Here is an 18852-nt window from a genome sequence, read left to right as displayed (position 1 = left end):
CCCAGACTGGCCAGGCACCTCAGTGGGGACCCCCACCCTGAAGGGGGTGTGACCAGCTGCAAACAGCCATCATCCCCTCATCCAGGCTGGCCAGACACCCAAGTGGGACTCCACCCTGATCCAGGACACCCTTCAGGGAAAACCAGCCAGCCCCCACCCGTGCACCAGGCCTCTATCCTATACAGTAAAAGGGTAATATGCCTCCCAGCACCAGGATCAGTGGAGCCACGAGGCCTCCCAAACCTGGGATCAATGGAGCCATGAGGCCTCACTCCACGGGATCAGCGGAGCTGCGAGGCCTCCTGGCACCGGGATCAGCAGAGCCTCCCAGCACCAGGATCAGCAGAGCAGCAAGGCCTCCCAGCACCGGGATCAGCTGAGCAGTGAGGCATCACTGCCCCGGTGTCAAGCGGAGCCACGAGGCCTCCCAGCACCGGGATCAGTGGAGCCGCGAGGCCTCCTGGCCCCTGGAGCAGCATTATAGGGGGCAGTGCCCAAACCCCCTGATCGCCCTGCGGCTCTGTGTGTGACGGGGGCAGGGCCATAACCTCCCTATCCACCCTGCTCTGTTCGTGACAGGGGAAGACACCCAACCCCCTGATCGGCCCTGCTCTGTGCCTGATAGGTGGGAGCTCCTCAACCCCCTGATCGGCCCTGCTCTGTGTATGACAGGGTGCGGCACTCCAACCCCCTGTGTGTGACAGGGTGGAGCTGCAACCTCCCCATCGGCCCTGCTCTGAGTGTGACAGGGGGGAGTGCCCCAACCCCCTGATCAGCCCTGCTCTGTGGGTGACAGGGGCCGGCACCCCAACCCCCCAATCGGCCCTACCCTGAGTGTGACTGGGGGTAGCATCGCAACCTCCTGATCCGCCCTGCTCTGTGCATGACAAGGCGCAGCGCCCCAACTCCCCAATCGGCCCTGCTCTGAACCCAACCAGGGGCTGCACCTAGGGATTGGGCCTGCACTCTGCCACCTCAGAGTGGGCCTAAGCCAGCAGGTCGTTATCTCCCGAGGGGTCCCAGACTGTGAGAGGGCACAAGTGGGGCTGAGGGATACACGCCCCCCCCCCCCCCCCCCGCCAGTGCACAAATTTTTGTGCACCGGGCCTCTAGTTAACAATAAGGCTCATGATTGGAGGAAGCCTATTTGGCAAGGTATGGGCAGCTATGCACCTGTGCAGCTCCCTCCTCAGCTGACTTCCATATATAAGACGGCCCTCGATTTTCAGTCTAACAATTTTAGAAAAAAATAGCATCTTATACAGGAAAAAACATGGTAATTCCTAGGATTCTTTTTTATTTATTTTAGTAATTAATTTGAGGGAGAGAGAGAGTTGTTGTCCCACTTATTTATGTATTCTATGGTTGATTTCTTGTATGTTCCCTGGCTGACTAGGGGGATCAAAACCCCCTGACAACCATTGAAACTGTAAGAAAGTATGTGAGGAGGGAACCAAGATGGCAGTGTAGGCAAATGCCTATACTAGCTGCCTCCCACAACCACATCAAAATTACAACTAAAATACAGAGCATCCATCATTCAGAACCTCTGGAAAGCTGGATGAATGGAAGTCCTACAAGTAGAGAAGTAAAGAAGAAAGCACACTGAGACTATAGGAGGTGCAGAGGCACAGAACAATCTGGTCTAGCACCCACGTGGGTCGCTTTTTTAATCAGAAGGGAGATTGTCTCTGAAGAGGCCACCCAGAGGAGCAAGGGGTCATGGCCCCACACCAGACCCCCAGCCCAGAATCGCAGACCTGGGAAAATAGTCCCTATGGGCAGTACGAATTACAGGCTTTAAAAACCATTGCAGATTAGAGCTCAGTGACACAGAAGCTGCTGAAGACCCAGCTGTTCCTCTTATAAGGCACAAACTGGACTTACAAGGTTCTGCTTCCTCTGAGCTCCAACACCAGGGTGAGGCTCTGGGGGACACATTTGTCTGGCACTGGGGCAGAAAACTGGGGGCAGCTTTCTCCCAGATGGAGGTACTCGCAGGGATCATTGTTACTATGCAGGGCTGAATGGCAGCCATTTCTGTTTGTTCTGCCCTGGTGATTCCCTTAGGCCAGTGGTTCTCAACCTTCCTAATGCCGCGACCCTTTAATACAGTTCCTCATGTTGTGGTGACCCCCAACCATAAAATTATTTTTGTTGCTACTTCATAATTGTAATTTTGCTACTGTTTTGAATCGTAATGTAAATATCTGATATGCAAGATGTATTTTCATTGTTACAAATTGAACATAATTAAAGCATAGTGATTGATCACAAAAACAATATGTAATTATATATGTGTTTTCCGATGGTCTTAGGCGACCCCTGTGAAAGGGTTGTTCGACCCCCAAAGGGGTCGCGACCCACAAGTTGAGAACCGCTGCCTTAGACCCTGCCTCATCCAATTTACAACCAAATCCAAGCTGCCTGCAGTAGCTTTTGCATTTGAATGACCTGTCTTTGAAAATCTCAAACAAGCTGCAGCTGGGTCAGGGAGCCCTAAACTTATCAATAAAAGGCCCAAGACCCAGCACCAGGATGAGCCTGCCTTGTTTCATAGCTGGACTTCATATGGGCACTTCCAAACCTGATACAAAGAGGAAGAATCTGCAGATCTCTCTGTAGCTCCTGCTGGGTGGTCCCAGGCAGTGGCTGACTTTGCATCTTCCCGGAGACCCAAGAGCCAGTGTACCCAGTGGTCAGTGTCAGACCATTCAAGATTACAACTCTACATATCCATAAGCAACACACTCAAGGGGCAGACTCAGTGAGCACCAAAGTCCCACTGAAGCAAGTCCTGCTTCATAGGGGTGTTTCCTGCATAGCAGCTCTCCCACCATAATCACAGCTAGTGCTCAGAGCAAATTGGCCTGGAGGTCAATTCCTTCCAGTGATACCAACAGCAGTCAAGTCTCAACTACAACAAGACTGTGCACACAGCCCACACAGGGATTGACCTAGAGTGCCAAGCTCAGGTGACTGGGGAGGCTGAGCCACTGGGCCCTATAGGACACCTACTACACAAGGCCACTCTACCAACTCAAAGAGACATAGCAGCTCTTACCCAATACATAGAAACAAACTCAGGGAAGCAGCCAAAATGCAGAGACAAAGAAACATGTCACAAATGAAAGAAATGGAAGGAAGCAAAATACTGGATATAGAGTTCAAAACCACAGTTATAAGGTTACTCAGGAATCTTCTAGAACAGTGGTTCTCAACCTTCTGGCCCTTTAAATACAGTTCCTCATGTTGTGACCCAACCATAAAATTATTTTCATTGCTTCTTCATAACTGTAATGTTGCGACTGTTATGAATCGTAATGTAAATATCTGATATACAGGGTGATCTTAGGCGACCCCTGTGAAAGGGTTGTTCAACCGCCAAAAGGGTTGAGACCCACAGGTTGAGAACCGCTGTTCTAGAAGAGGGGACTTAGTGAGACTGTCAAGAATCTTAGTGAGAATGTCAAAGGACCAGTCAGAAATTAAACATACACTGACTGAAATAAAGAATAATGTACAGGGACTCAACAGTAGAGTATTCTAAGAATCAAATCAATAATTTGAAATATGAGGAAGCAAGCAAAAAACACCCAACCAGAAGAGCAAAAAGAAGTAAGAGTCCAAAAATATGAAGATAGTGTAAGGAGCTCCTGGAACAACTTCAAATGTACCTGGGGGTGCCAGAAGAAGGAAGAGAGCAAGATATTGAAAACCTATTTGAAGAATAATGACAGAAAACTTCCCCTACTGGTGAAAGAAATAAACTTACAAGTCCTACAAGCACAGAGAGTCCCAAACAAGAGGAACCCAAAGAGGACCATACCAAGACACATCATAATTAAATTGCCAAGGGCAAAAGACAAAGAGAGAATCATAAAAGAGCAAGAAAAAAAGCAGTTATCTACAAGGAAATGCCCATTCAAATGTCAGCTGATTTCTCAACAGAAACTATGCAGGCCAGAAAGGAGTGGCAAGAAATATTCACAGTGATGAACAGCAAGGACTAACAACAAGGACCAACTCTACCCAGCAAAGCTGTCATTTAGAATTGGTCAGGTAAAGAGCTTCACATACAAGAAAAAGCTAAAGGAGTTCATCACCACCAAACCAGTATTATATGGAATGTTGAAGGGTATTCTTTAAGAAGAGGAAGAAGAAGAAAAAGATAGGAAATATGTAAAACAAAATGGCAACAAATTACATGCCCATCAACAATTGAATCTAAAAGTAAAAATAAACGAATAAGAAATATAATGAACAGAATAAACTGGTGAATAAAATAGAATCAGAGGCATGGAAATGGAACAGACTGACAATTCTCAGAGAGAGGTGGGGTGGGGAGGCGGGAAGAGATTAAACACAGACTATACAGTGGCAAAGGCCTGGGACAGGGCGGGAACCAGGTGGAGGGAGGCAATCTGGGAGGGGGATAAGAGGGACATTTGTAATAATCTCAACAATAAAGATTTGAAAAAAAGAGAAAGCATGTGAATAATCCTGATTCTTAATCATCCAAAGCTCCAGAGGCTAGCAACATGCCTGCCTGCTTAATACATGTTTGTTAAATTGCATTAGTTTGTTGCTAATTGTGCAGTGTTGAGCCAGATAACACACACAGAACTGAGGCCACCATGTCCTGCGGAACCTGGCGTCCACAGAGGTACAAGGCGTCCTGCCTTCAAAGACTGAATTTTTCATTTCTCTTTGCACCTAACAGTCTAACTCTGGGGGATTGATCACAGAGGAAGAGGGCAAAGCTGTCCTCTGATGGACTGGCCCTGTCTTGAAAGAGAAAACCAATCCTTTCCTTTTGTCTGTATTCAGGACCCCCTGCTCTAAAGTCATATTCTCTGGCAACAGTAATTTCATTCCTAGCCAACAGAATCTGCTGGTAAAAGGCCAAGGGTGAGATCTGTCAGCCCCTCCTGCTGGACTTCTGCCTCTCGGAGGGCATTATTGTTGCTGATGAATGTAGCCTGTTCAGGAATGAACTGATGCTACTGCTGACAGGTGCTGCAAGGCATGCTGGGACACCTCTACTGTCCTCCCCTCCCTTCCCATACCAGCTCACCTCCAATCTCTTTGGGAGGCAAGAGAGTGGCTCAGGTTCAGTAAAAATCAACTTGCAAGTATGGCACTAGCCTTAGTTCTTATTAACAGGCTCTTGAGAAGGAAAACCAGAGCCAAGTGCCTCTACCTTTTATCTGCATCTATTTGCTGTGAATGTCTCTCTCTTCCTCCCCATTCCTCTGTCTCTCATTTGCACCCCAGTGCAATCAATTTTCTGCTCAGTCAGACTCACGGCTGCCAGGCTGTGTCTGATCTTCCAATGCTGACTCGTCCATGGAGCCCATCATGGGCCAAGCGCTCCCTGTGATTAGAACTGCCACTTGGTGGAACCTCCAGCTCCAATCAGCTTCCTTTTTCCTTTCCCCAGAGTGTCACTGGGTCTTCTCCTGCACCTGCTCCTCCAGGAGTCCCCGAGAGGCATGAACACGGGCTCAGGACTTGCAGGACTCAGCCAGAGATGGGCACAGGAGAGCATTGTCCCTTGGAAGTATCAGGGAGCAGCTGCTAGAGAGGAAAGCACAAACACTGGGACCGAGGGCAAGATCACAGCCGGTAAACACACGGTGTGGCCCCAGCCCCGGCACAGGACTTTGTGTCTCCAGGTCTGGTTTGATTTTCTAGTTCTGTGTCCTCGCTAAGAAGAATGAGGGGACAGAGAAAAATAAATGCTCATTTGAATTCTTTCCTAGCTGTCGAGTGATAGAGGTCTTACAGAGACGAGAAGAAGAACGCTGAGGTGGCTTCCCAAGGTCACAGGGGTGGATGGGGTCTCTGTCCAGGGTATTCTCCTGCTTCTCTGAAGTGTGATCGCTCTGAGTGCAACCATCCAAAATGTTGATTCTGTCCAACTCTGCAAGGTCTAAGGCAGTGATGGCGAACCTATGACACGCATGTCAGAGGTGACACATGAACTCATTTTTTTGGTTGATTTTTCTTTGTTAAATGGCATTTACATGTATAAAATATCAAAAATATAAGTCTTTGTTTTACTATGGTTGCAAATATCAAAAAGTTTCTATATGTGACACGGCACCAGAGTTAAGTTAGGGTTTTTCAAAATGCTGACACGCCGAGCTCAAAAGGTTCGCCATCACTGGGCTAAGGTTTGGACCACGCAAATGAGAGCAGCACCAGCAGAGTGGCCTGCTGGGAACCGGCAGGTGCTTCCTCAGCGGTGATGGGAGGTCACAGTGAAGTGGGGCTCTGGGCAGGGGCAGGGACAGCTAGCAGCACAGACTGGGGGAGCTTCATCCTAGAGGGGTCCTGGGAGTCACAGGGGATGAGGCTCATCCCGGCTCAGTGGCAGAGGATCTGAAGAAGCTAATGAGCAATTTGGGGTTCGGTGTCTTTGGGTCACGAAGCAACCTGATCTCTTCTGAAAAGTTCTCTTTGGCCTGTGAAAATGTTTGCAGAAGAACAGTGTTTGGCTCCTATTCATTCTGCTTCCTTGGTTTGCAGTGAAGTTGGTGGGGATAGGGTGGTGATAGGGAGCAAGGGGAGGCAAAGGGAGGGAGCAGGATGGAGAGGTAATGGGAGGGAGGGAGGGAAGGAGTGAGGGAAGAAAGGAGGGAGGGACAATGAAGAGAGGGGGACAGGTGATGGGGAGCAGGGAGGTTCCCTTGGGAGGTCTGGCTGTCACACTGTGACCCTCCAGAAACATCAGGGTTAATTGAGCTGAAGCTTGGGGTTCAGAGGACACTGGCCCAGCAGAGGAAGCAGGGACTATATGAACTTACCAGGCCAAGGTGCTACTCCATGGTCAGTCAGCCCAGGGCTCTCTTAAAGGAGAATTTGGAAAGAATGTTCGGTAGAACAGTGGGTGGGAAATAAGCATTTGAGGGAGAAAAGAGAAGACCCCTTTACGGCTGTGAAATCAGTCTGAGAGTTACCTTGGAGGCCAGCTGCTCACGCGTGCCTCCTGTGTAACACGGTGCTCAGTCAGCCCTTTTGAACAGTTATGGAGCGAGCTTCCCTTTGGGTGAGCTCTAATTGTTTGAACACTTGTCCTCACAGGGAGTGGGCTGTCCTACATCTCTTAGCCTTTCTTCCAATGCTTCGGGTGATTCTCAGAAGTCAGAGGATTACGCTTTTGTAACCCATCTGAGAGGCTGAGGATGGGGTGGAGGTGGGGGGTGAAGGGGACTTTCACTTTGTTTAGCTGTATAATCTCAGCAATTACAGACAATTAGCAAGCAAGCCAGTGATTCATTCAGTTCAGTTATCAATGACTAATTCTAAAACTTGTATTTTCATTGAATGTCTATTTGAATTTATAAATTTTGAACTTCACATTCAGTCAACTTTCAAATGCTAATGTTGGAAATCCTATATAATAAAAGCCCAGAGATCAAAACGGTGGAACGACTAGGGATCACAGCCCCTCACCTCTGCCGGCCCCGCTCCCCACTGGGGTCTCCCACCCTGATCAGGGGTCATGGCTGGCCTGCAAACCACCCCTGCCCCTTGCTCTGGCCAGCCCCACCCCCCAGCAGGGACCTCCACTGTGATTGGGGCCGTGGCCAGCCTGCAAACCACCTGAGGCCCCTCATCCTAGTCAGCCCCACACCCAAGCAGGGACCCCCAACCCTGATCCTGAGCCCCCATCAGGGCAGGCTGGCCAGCCCCCACCCATGCACCAGGCCTCTATCTATACTAATAAAAGGGTAATATGCTAATTAGACTGGATATCTTGCGGACATCCATCAGGATGTCCTTCTGGACAAAGCCACAGTGGCAGGGGCCAAGGCAGACACAGTTAGGGGTGACCAGGCTGGCAGGGGAGGGCAGTTAGGGGAATCAGGTCAGCAGGCAGGCAGAGAAATCAGGGGTGATCAGGCAGGCAGGCAGAGGTGGTTAGGAGCAATCAGGCAGGCAGGCAGGTGAGCAGTTAGGAGCCAGTGGTCCTGAATTGCAAGAGGGATGTCCAACTTCCAGAGGGTCCTGGATTGGAGAGAGTGCAGGCCAGGCCAAGGGACCACTCCCCCCCACATGCACAAATTTTGTGCACTGGGCCTCTAGTCTTATATAAAAGGGTAATATGCAAATTGACTCTAAGGATGGAATGACCAGAACGACTGCTCGACCTGTCACTATGATGCACACTGACCACCTCTCAGTCCCTTTCCCCAGCCGGCAGGCCCTGATCATCCCATGGTGAATAGGGAATTGAGAGTGGGTGGCAGGGGATGCAGGTGGTGCCAGGCCAAGGCCCCCACCCCACCAGTTGCCCCATACACAGAGGGCCAGTGAGTGGGCCGGAACGACCAACCTCTTGGTTCCTCCCCCCAGCCAGCAGGCTCTGATCACCCGATGGCAAACAGGGAACCAGGGGTGGGTGGTGGCAGGGGACAGGGCTGGCTGCGGACAGCTGGGGAAGATGGCCTTGATCTCAGGCCAGGCCTAGGGACCGTACCTGCACACGAATTTCATGCACCGGGCCTCTAGTATTAAAATAAACCTCAGCCTTTTTGTAGATGTATCCCCATCTTCAACAATGACTCCCCTCTGTCAGTAAGCCCAGAACCTCAGAGGCTTCCCTGATGCTGTCTTTCTTCTCCCTGAGCATTGTCTTGGCCTCCAGCCTCTCTCCTGCTCTGGGCTCTGGCTCCTTGGCTGCCTGTTGCCCACAGCACAGAGTTATAACTTCCTATCAGCCAGGTTGGCATCATCATCTGAGGACCCCTCAGCACCTCACCCCTACCCTAGCAGCACCAGCACCCAGCCATGATCTCTCCTCTCAGTGCACTTGAACTTGGCCCTGGACTCCCAGCCACACCTGGCCTGCTCCTCCTGCTCTATGCTCTAGAGGAGCCCTCCCTTTCACCCTCAGCACAGCACGTGAGCTGGCTTTGGTATGAAACTCTCTTTCTTGTGCACCAGTCTGATTCCTTCCCCTTACCACTCACCTACCAAACTCCAGCTTTTCTGAGACCCCACACAGGGCAGTGAGGCTGTAGCCCCTCCTTGCTCTGCACTGGGTCCCCTGCAGTTCTCTTTCTCAGAGGGCCCTTCCAGGTCTGACTCCCACAGGAGCTGCTGACATCCACCAGGAGGCCCTGCCTGTTCCCAGCACAGCACCTGGATTGTAGGAAGTGCTCAGCACATACTCTGAGTGAAGAAGTGTCCACTGAACAGCTCAGATCCCCAGAAGGCCCTATAAAAGTAATCCTGACACTCCTTTCCATCCTTCTCTCCCACTCTCCGTTCTTGCACAGGCTACACAGAGCAGACTGGCTGCTCTACTTACCTCAACAGACCACAGCACTCCCACCATGAGATTCCTGCTCATCATAACATATACTATATATTATGTGTAGAATATAATGTGCTAATACATGATAATATTCAACTTTATATATTAAATTAATATGTAATATGAAATTAAATTTTAATAATATTTAATATACATTTAATATTAAATTACTAAACAATATGTTATTATATATAAGTGATATCTATATATATAAAACCCTAATATGCAAATAGACTGAACAGTAGAACAACTGAACAACTGGTCACTATGACATGCGCTGACCACCAGGGGGCGTGCGGAACATGGCGGGCATCAGCCACCGCAGGATGATGGAGCCGGTGAGTGGGGGCACCAGACCAAGGTGGGGCGTCAGTCGCTGTCATCGGGGCGAGCCTCTGGTGATTACTGAAAATTCTTTTCTCCCATGTGCTGTGGTCCCGGCCAGCGCTTGCACCTGCTGCCAGCACTGGCCCTGCTCGCACCTGCTGCTGGTGCTGGAGCCACTGCTTGCACCCATTGCCAGCACCTGGGGCTGGTCCTGATTGCTCAGCTCCATCAGAGGGTGCAAGCAGCAGCTGCCAGCCCCAATCGCCCCTGAGGACTTCTCCACCTACTCCTGCTTCTGAGGGGCGATGGGGCAACAGTTGCTGCTTACACCCACTGACAGCACCGGCCCCACTTGCACCTGCTGATGGTGTGAAGTGATTGGGGCCTGCACCAGCACTGGCAGTGGGTGCAAGCAGTGGGTGCTGTCAGTGATTGGGAGCAGTGGTGGGAGCGGGGCTGCCAGCAGACAGGGGACCAGGGGCCAGGCAGAGGTGTGGAGGATGGGCCCAGATCTGCCCTTGTGCCCACCACAGCCTCGCAGCCCATAGTTTCTTCAAGGTGCATGAATTCGTGTACTGGGCCCCTAATGTTAATATAACAATATAGCAATATATTACATATAATATAGTAACAAAATAATGTCATATGTATATTAATATATAATAATATCTTATTCATTAGGTATTACCTAATGATGTGTTCTAGACTAATGGTTTATTGTTATTCAGTACTGAGTATTCATATATAATATTTAAGTAGTGAAAGTGTATGTGAAATTCCACTTATGCACAGGCAGATATAATAACAATATACGTATGTTCCTTCGGGCCAGCTGCTCTTTCAGGTGCTTTACACACATTCTCCCACTTATTTCTCACAGCAGCTCTGTGACCTGAGGTGTTTTGCACCTAATCCCCTTCACAACCAGGTACTTTATGCCTTATTGAGACTGAGCCGGCCTCTGAGTCTGCCCTCTAGCATGACTATTCAGGCACAATTCATAACCCCTGATATGTGAGGAGCCCTCTACCTGCAGCCAGAGTCAGGCCTCCTCAGTTGGTTGAGTATCATCCCATGCACTGAGGGGTCATGGATTCGATTTCCCTTGAATTAGGGCACATACCCAGGTTGCAGGTTTGATCCCCATTTGGGGCACGTATGGGAGGCAACCAATCAATGTTTCTCACATCTATGTTTTTCTCTCTCTCTCCCTCTCCTTTCCTCTCTCTCTAAAATCAATAAAAATGTATCTTTGGGTGAAGGTTAAAATAATAATAATAATTATTATGAATAAATAAATAAAATAAAAAAGCAAGCATAGCTCAGGAAAACTCTAAAGTAGAAGAAAAATGAGGCAGGATTGGTCTCCCAGTTCTTAAAACACATCATAAGGCTTTAGAAATTAATACAGAATGGCCCATGAGTATACCCACACAGCCCAATGAAACAGAAGAGAAAATTCAGATATAGGCCTAAATGTACTTGGGATATTAAAGTGACAAATACCGACATTCTAATCAGTGGGTAAAGGTAAATTTTGCAATAAACAGCATGGGTCAAGTGAACAGCCGTTAAGGAAGAGATAAAGTTGGAACCAGACTGTACTTTGTACATCAAGATAAATGCCAATGGATCAAAGTTGTAAATGTAAAAAATAAAACCATGTGGATACTGCCAGGAGGCATTCTACAATGGGCTGGATCTCTCCCTCCACCCACCCAGCCCCAGGGAGTTCAGATCCATGCACTCTCCCTCATGCTCCGCAGCCCTTGGCTAACAGGGCGCATGACAGGACACAGGAGGGATGAGGGAAAAGGGCAGGGAATTCACCTCTTGGTTTCCTCCTGCAGGGGCCGTTCCTGACAGACAAGGGGCTCTTCTCTAGGCAGCCTGGTCTACACAGCTCTCTCCTTCCAGGCTGCCATCATTGCTCTCTCCCCTCATCCTGGGGCCCCAGGGGTGATGCCATCTCTGCTGCTGCTGGTCCTGACTCTTATGCCACCCTTTAGAAGTACACAACACCCCCCCCCCGCCCCGCCCCGAATGACCCTAATGTGAGTGTGCCATTTGCTTCCTATTGGGACTCAGATTGAGAGGATAACCTTTTGCCAGCATAGCTAACTGTGTCTCCAACACAAGAGCCAAAAGGAAAGATTAATAATTGTAAATAAATAACAACTTTGACATAGAAAACAAAACTGAACACAACACACAGAAAAAGAAAGACAAAAGCTGGGGGAAATATGTGTATCTCATGAAACAGTAACGTGTTTTTCTCCAATGTAATAAGAGCTCTCAGAGATGAAAAAGAGAGACCACAAGACCAATAGAAAAGCGAGTAATGTCATGGCAGTTCATAGAATGGAAATACAAATGGTCCTGGATACCTACTAGAACTCAAAATCAGAAGCATGAAAATTAAAACCATACCAGGATGCAATGTTTCCTGGATCGGATTGGAAAAACTCCACAAGGCTGACCAAACACTGTTGGCTGGGCGCTGGGGAAGCAGACGCTGCTGCTCTTTCTCAGGGGATCACCACTGGTGCAGCCCCTGTGAGGGAGGGAGACATCAACGTTTCATGTGCTTTCCTCGGACTCAGTGACCCCATTCCTGGGGTTACATCTGAGGAATGGGAACTGACTGTGACAAGATCATCCCTGCAGCATTGTTTCTGATACTAAAAAATAAGCAAACGTGGAAACTGCCCAATTGTCCGTGGCTAGGAACTGGCTAATAAACCTATGCTTTGCTCCCTGGCTGGACTAGCCTGGAACTGTATAAAGAATGAAGAAGCTCCCTGCAAGCTGAAATCAAAGTATCTCCCAAACACATCACTAAGTACAATCAGAAAAGTGCCAACTATGCTATCATGTGGGATGCCAACCTTGGGGAAAGAAAGTAGGAAATAAGAACAGGCATTTCCATTTTATTGTGGTTGCATGAAGAATCACTGAAGGTTTTACCAAAGAAACAAATGACAGCCAATAGCCCAAGAGGCAGGAGTGTGGTGGGCAGGGTAGGAGTAAGGTTTCTCCATAGGAAACTTACCTATTAGTGCAATTAAAAAATATGTGTGTGGAGAAACCAAGATGGCGGCATAGGTAAACACCTGAAATTGCTGCCTCACACAACCACTTCAAAAATACAACTAAAAGACAAAACAGACATCATCCAGAACCACAGGAAGGCTGGCTGAATGGAAATTCTACAAGTGGAAGGAAAGAGAAAAGCACACTGAGACTCAGAGGAGGTGTGGAAGTAAAGTGCAGAGGTACGGAGGTGCACGTGGGAAGAGCTGGCAACTGAGGACACGGTTGTCTTTTTCAATCTGGAGGGAGACACAAGCTACCGACTGCTCTGAACTAAAGTTCCGGGAAAGTCTCTGGGGACCCAGACTCATACAGGGAGAAACTGGACTGTCTGGTAGCAGGCGGAACTCGAGGGCGGCTTTCTCTCAGAGGTGCTTGCAGCAATTAGCGCGGGACATTGAGACCCGGGGCCTCTTAGGACAGGACTGAGGAACAGCCATAGCTTTTTGCTCCAGCCTGTTGATTCCCTGAGATCCCTCCACACCCACGCTGTGCGCAGAGGCTTTTGCATATGAATGAACTGGTCCTTTGCAATCTAAAATTACCTAACAAACTGCAGCAGGGTCAAAGAGACCCAGAACATCCAGAAGAAGTCCCTAGGCCCCATAGCAGCTTGCATTGCTTCACAGCTGGGCCTCATCTGGGCACCTCCAAATCCCAAACAAAGAAGAGGAATCTGCAGATCTCTCTATAGTGTCTGCTGGGTAGCCTCAGACAGAGGCTAAATTAGCACCTCCTTAGAGATCCAAGTTCCAGTGTACCCAGTGATCAGAGTGGGGCCATCCAGATTACAACTCCTCAGATCCATAAAGGACACACTCAGGGGGCAAACTCAGTGAGCACCAAAGCCCCACTGAAGCAAGTCTTGCCCAATAAGGGTGTCTCCAGCACAGAAGTTCTCCCACCATAGACACAGCTGATTCTCACAGCCAATTGGCCTGGAGGTCAATTCCTCCCAGTGATACCAACTACAATCAAGACTTAACTACAACAAGACTGTGCACACAGCCCACAAAGGGGTGCACCAAGAGTGTCCACCTCAGGTAACTGTGGAGGCTGAACTACTGGGCCCTATAGGACACCTAACACAGAAAACCACTCTATCAACACAGGGAAGCAGCCAAAATGCAGAGACTAAGAAACAGGTCACAAATGACAGAAATGGAGGAAAGCAAACGACTGGATATAGAGTTCAAAACCACGGTTATAAGGTTTTTCAAGAATTTTCTAGAAACTGCCGATAAATTTAGTGAGACCCTCGATAAATCTAGTGAGACCCTCGAGGATATGAAAAAGGACCAAATAGAAATTAAGCATACAGTGACTGAAATAAAGAATATTATACGGAGATCCAACAGCAGACTAGAGGATCACAAGAATCAAGTCAAAGATTTGAAATACAAAGAAGCAAAAAACACCCAACCGGAAAAGCAAAAAGAAAAAAGAATCCAAAAATATGAAGATAGTGTAAGGAGCCTCTGGGACAACTTCAAGCGTACCAACATCCAAATTATAGGGGTGCCAGAAGAAGAGAGAGATCAAGATATTGAAATCCTATTTGAAGAAATAATGACAGAAAACTTCCCCTACCTGGTGAAAGAAATAGACTTGCAAGTCCAGGAAGCGCAGAGAACCCCAAACAAAAGGAATCTAAAGAGGACCACATCAAGACACATAATAATTAAAATGCCAAGAGCAAAAGACAGTCAGTTACCCACAAGGGAATACCCATACGACTGCCAGCTGATTTCTCAACAGAAACTATGCAGGCCAGAAGGGAGTGGCAAGAAATATTCAAAGTGATGAATACCAAGAACCTACAACCAAGATTACTTTACCCAGCAAAGCTACCATTCAGAATTGAAGGTCAGATAAAGAGCTTCACAGATAAGAGAAAGCTAAAGGAGTTCATCACCACCAAACCAAGCCTATCTAATAAAAGAGAAACATGGTAACTGGCGTACGACTGCTACCCTTCCCATTGGCTAATCAGCGAGATATGCAAATTAACTGGCAGCCAAGATGGCGGCCGGCAGCCAGGCAGCTTGAAACTAACATGAGGCTTGCTTGCTTCAGTGACGGAGGACTGCAATGTTCCCCGCCTGCCTTGCCGGCCTCTGACCCTGCAGTTTAAGAAACATTGTAACAAATATAGAAGCTAAACAAAACCCCAGAAGCCACCTTTCAGCAAGCCGGGATCTCAGAGCTGGAGTTGATACATTGTTTCGATTATAGAACCGAAACAAACCAGATACCTGCTTTCAGGAGCGGAGGCCTAAGAGCTGGAGCCTCAGAGCTAAAGCTGGCCCAGAATAAAAAGAAAAAAAGGAGCAGTTGGGAGCTTCCGTCACCCGCCAGCCTGAAAACAGCCCTCAGCCCCTCACCCAGACTGGCCAGGCACCCCAGTGGGGACCCCCACCCTGAAGGGTGTGTGACCAGCTGCAAGCAGCCATCATCCCCTCACCCAGGCTGGCCAGGCACCCCAGTGGGGACCCCCACCCTGACCCAGGACACCCTTCAGGGCAAACCAGCCTGCCCCCACACAGGCACCAGACCTCTATCCTATATAGTAAAAGGGTAATATGCCTCCCAGAACCGGGATCAGCGGAGCCGAGAGGCCTTCCGGCACCAGGATCAGCGCCCAAATCCCCTGATCGCCCTGCGGCTCAGTGTGTGACAGGGGGTGGGGCCACAACCTCCCTATTGGCCCTGCTCTGTTCGTGACAGGGGAAGGCGCCCCAACCCCCTGATCAGCCCTGCTCTGTGCCTGATAGGAGGGAGCTCCCCAACCCTCCCCTGCGGCTCTGTGTGTGACAGGGAGCGGCGCCCCCCCCCCCCCCACGGGCCCTGCTCTGCGTGTGACGGGGTAGAGCCATAACCTCCCCATCGGCCCTGCCCTGAGTGTGAGAGTGGCGGCGCCCCAACCCCCTGATCGGCCCTGCTCTGTGTGTGATGGGGTAGAGCCATAACCTCCCCTGATCGGCCCTGCTCTGTGGGTGATAGAAAGCGGCACCCCAACCCCCTGATCCGCCCTACTCTGTGTGTGACAGGGGGCGGTGCCCCAACTCCCCTATCGGCCCTACTCTGTAAGTGACAGGGGGGAGCTCCCCAACCCCCTGATGGGCCCTGCTCTGTGTGTGACAGGGGGGAGCTCCCCAACACCCTGATCGACACTGCTCTGTGCGTGACAGGGTACGGAGCCCCAACCCCCTGATGGGCCCTGCTCTGTGTGTGACAGGGGGCAGCGCCCCAACCCCCTGATTGGCCCTGCTCTGTGCGTGACAGGGGGTGGCGCCACAACCTCCCTATCAACCTTGCCTTGAGTGTGACAGGGGGCGGTGCCCCAACCCCCCAATCAGCCCTACCCTGAGCGTGACAGGGTGGCATTGCAACCTCCCAATCCTCCCTGCTCTGTGCATGACAGAGGCGGAGCCCCAACTCCCCAATCGGCCCTGCTCTGAGCCGGACCAGGGGCTGCACCTAGGGATTGAGCCTGCCCTCTGCCACCCAGGAGCAGGCCTAAGCCAGCAGGTCGTTATCTCCCGAGGGGTCCCAGACTGTGAGAGGGCACAGGCTGGGCTGAGGGACCCCTCCTTCCCCCCGAGTGCACAATTTTTTGTGCACCAGGCCTCTAGTATTATATGAAATGCTGAAATGTATCCTTTAAGAAGAGGAAGAAGAAGAAAAAGATAAAGATTAAAATTATGAACAACAAGAACATATCTATCAACAAGTGAATCTAAAAATCAAGTGAATAAAAAATCTGATGAACAGAATAAACTGGTGAATATAATAGAATCAGGGGCATAGAAAGGGAGTGGACTGACAATTCTCAGGGGGAAAGGGGTGTGGGGGGTGCAGGAAGAGACTGGACAAAAATCGTACACCTATGGATGAGGACAGTGGCGGGGGGCGGGTAAAGGCAGTGGGTGGTGTGGGAACCGGGTGGAGGGGAGCAATGGGGGAAAAAAGAGGAACAACTGTAATAATCTGAACAATAAAGATTTAATTAAAAAAAATATGCGTGTGTGTTTATTGATTTTAGAGAGAGAAAGGGAGAGGGAGAAAGAAACTGCCTCCTGCATGCCCCCTACTGGGAATTGAGCCCTGCCCAGGAATCTAACCAGTGGTCTCGCAGTGCACGGGATGATGCTTAACTGAGCCACACCGGCCATGGTCAGTTTCATTTTTGAATGAAATGAATCTAGTGTCTATTCTAAAAGATGGTGATGATAAACGAGGTGGAGGAGATGACAGAAATGGTGACAGACATGGTGAGGATGAAAAATAAGACCAGCAAGAAGACAAAGACAGAAAAAGGAGAAGGAGGTGAAGAAATCGAACGTGTTGCTTGCGTCTGAGGCCTAGCGAGCTCTCTGTAACTGTCTCTCCTGTTGTCAGAGTCGTGAACTGGGAGTCCAGAGGTAAAAAGCAGAGGCTTTGGGATAAAACAGGTCTCGGGTTGAATCTTGGTGTTCCTGCCTTCTTGCTGGACAAATGACCTTTCTGAGCCACGTGTGCATAAGCAGTAGAAGGGGACTTTAGTAGTACTCACTGCCCAGTGTTGTTGTCAGGACTTAATTGGGTAATCTGTGTCCTTAGAAAGTGCTGGCTCATAGGAAATACAAAACCTTATTTCTATAGCTTTTAAGCAGATACGTTGGAAGATAAGACTTTAATTGCCCATATAAACTCTTTTTACCGAAAATTCTCCCTGGAAAATGAAATTATGGTTTTCCACATAAATACCGAGACTTCTATTTTGAGATGCATTCCTGAGAGCGTTTTACTCAGCTGCAGTTCCATCACTTAATCAGCCTCCATTAAGGATACAGAATGTCAAGGCACGTACTTTATTCTCAACAAAGGCAATGTGGGGTCTCCTCTCTCTTCCCATTTTTCCTCCCCTCACACTTCTCTTTTCATTTCATCCTCTTCTTCCACTTCTGCCTGCTTTCCTCTTCACCTCTGTAGTCACAAATGACCTGAATGTTAAAAGCAGAAGCAGCCTTAGGACACCATCAGTTCAACCCATTCATGTTGCAGATGAGCAATCAAGGCCCAGAGAATAAAAAGGGTTCCCCCCTGGCCACCACTGCCACCTGCTCAGGTGGTCGCTGACCGGACCGGAGCTAGTCTTCCCATAAAGTTTCCTTTCCACTCACTCTGGAAGTTATCTTATACCAGAGTGTCCCAAAGCCTATGTTAAAGGGAAGGATTCTCTCTCTCTCTCTCTCTCTCTCTCTCTCTCTCTCTCTCTCTCTCTGTCTTTCTCCCTTTCTTTCCTTCTTTCTGTTTTTTATCTTCACCCAAGGATAGGCTTATTGTTTGAGAGAGAGAGAGAGAGAGAGAGAGAGAGAGAGAGAGAGAGAGATAGCAAAGCAGAGAAAGAGAAGTGGGGGACAAAAACAATAGGCTGCCTCCCTCATACACCCCACCAGGGATAGGCTGTCTCCCTCATATGCCCCACCAGGGATCAAACCCGAAACCCGGGTGTGTGCCCTGACTAGGAATGGGACCCACCACCACCTTTTGATGTGCTGGACGACACTCCAACCAACTGAGCAACACCAGCCGCGCTATAGATAGATTTTCAATTGATCTAGAGCAGTGGCTCTCAACCTTCCTAAAGCCAAGACCCTTTAATACAGTTCCTCATGTTGTGGTGACCCCCAACCATAAAATTATTTTCGTTGCTACTTCATAACTGTAATTTTGCTACTGTTATGAATCGTCATGTAAATATCTGATATGCAGGATGTATTTTCATTGTTACAAATTGAACATAATTAAAGCATAGTGATTAATCACAAAAACAATATGTAATTATATATATGTTTTCCGATGACCTTAGGCGACCCCTGTGAAAGGGTCGTTCGACCTCCAAAGGGGTCTTGACCCAGAGGTTGAGAACCGCTGATCTAGAGGGATCTGATCCTCCCGCCTAGGGTGATTCTAAGGCAGCGGTGGGCAAACTTTTTGACTCGAGGGCCACAATGGGTTCTTAAACTGGACCGGAGGGCCAGAACAAAAGCATGGATGGAGTGTTTGTGTGAACTAATATAAATTCAAAGTAAACATCATTACATAAAAGGGTACGGTCT

This window comes from Myotis nattereri, assembly GCF_964212035.1.
Source record: "Myotis nattereri genome assembly, chromosome: 3".
In the NCBI taxonomy this organism is placed as follows: Eukaryota; Metazoa; Chordata; class Mammalia; order Chiroptera; family Vespertilionidae; genus Myotis; species Myotis nattereri.
Note: the sequence above shows the minus strand (reverse complement) of the source record.